Genomic DNA, 1875 nt, shown 5'->3' with positions numbered 1-1875 from the left:
CTATTATATTAAGAAGTAAGAGAAGAAACTATAATAGATAAATACGGAGAATACTACGAAGAAATTAAGCGATAATAAGATTATTATTATTAAGAATACGACTTAGCTCTTTAAGATTCTATATTATATTAATTATTTATTTAATTAACTACTTAGCTAGCTATTTAGTCTAATACTCTATAAGAGAAGAAGTAAGAGAAGAAACTATAATAGATAAATACGAAGAATACTATAAAGAAATTAAGCGGTAATAAGACTTTTAATATTAAGAATACGACTTAGCTCTTCAAGATCTTATATTATATACTCTTTATAATTTTATATTAAATTATTATTTAATAAGCGAAGAATATTACTATAACTTAGTTTATTATTCTTACTATATTAAAAAGTAAGAGAAGAAATTATAATAGATAAATACGAAGAATATTACGAAGAAACTAAGTAGTAATAAGATCTTTAATATTAAGAATACGGCTTAGCTCTCTAAGATCCCACGTTATATACTCTTTACGATTTTATATTAAATTATTACTTAGTAAGCGAAGAATATTACTATAACTTAATCTATTATTCTTACTATATTAAGAAGTAAAAGAAGAATTTACTATAATAATTATAGCTAATTAAACCTCTATAGAAGAAATATCGAATAATATATATTTAGATAAATTAAAATCGTTTAATATCTTACTCTAATAACTATTATATTATTCGAATAATTTTATTATAATAAGAGATAATATAAGATTTACATCACTAATTAATATATTATCTTCATTTCTTTTTAATATTTTAATACTTCTTACTATAAAAATATAGTCTTTCTCTATTTTTTATAAATAATTATTACGAATTAATTCTTTACACTTAATATACCTTTCTAATTAAGTCTTAGCGCGCCTCTCTCTATATATATATATCTATATATTATATAGATTAAATTAATTTTATAATAATAAAAGTAGATTAAAAACGTATAGTAAGCGATTAGAGTTCGATTTAACTTAGGGCTAGGGCTAAAATTTCATTTAACTTAGAAAAATTTAACTCTATTTAACTTAGAAAAATAAAAAATTCAACTTCATGAATTTAATTCATGGGCCTTTACTTGTTTATTAATAGTAGATTAAACTTTATAATTTTTATAGCGTTAGAAAGCGTAAAGCGAGCTTTACAATTTGAGAAATTATAAAGTAACTATATATATCGCAAGCTGAGTACTTTAAAGTGTAAAACTTCTATATATAAATTTTTAATAAGAGAGCTCGAAAGGACTATCGGGCTGATTTAGCCGGTCTAATCAAAGAGCGTAGTAACCCTAAATTTATAATTAGCTATATATACAAATTTAAGATTTTCAAGCTTAGCCCTATCTTATTCTATTATATATACTAATATATATAAATTTAAAATTTCTAAGCTTAGCTCTATCTTATTCTTTTATATATAATAATAATTCGCGCGATAAATAAAACTCTAAATTTTTTTATAATTACGCTCGCGTGCTTTTTTTATATAATATTATTAAAATATAAATCTACTAAAATAATAGATAGAATTAAAATTATTTATCGCTTATTTATTATATCTTATCTACGTTACTTAAAAGCTTATTTTTATTTTAACGATAGAATATTAATATACTTAGTTTTATATTTTTTAATAATTATAATATAATTAATAACTAAAATATCGACTTCCTTTATCTTTTTAATTAATCTCTTCTTAAATATAAATATATTTATTCGTTATTACAATTTCTTAGTATTTTTATTTTAATTAAGCTTATTCTTCGCTTTTTAATTTAATTAAGAATCTAGTTATCGCTTAATTAATTTATATTAAAACTCTTTAATATCGCTATTATTATTA

Source organism: Letharia columbiana (assembly GCF_014066305.1).
Source record: "Letharia columbiana isolate WasteWater2 chromosome Unknown Sc0000029_s0, whole genome shotgun sequence".
Lineage (NCBI taxonomy): Eukaryota > Fungi > Ascomycota > Lecanoromycetes > Lecanorales > Parmeliaceae > Letharia > Letharia columbiana.
This window is presented reverse-complemented; position numbering follows the sequence as displayed.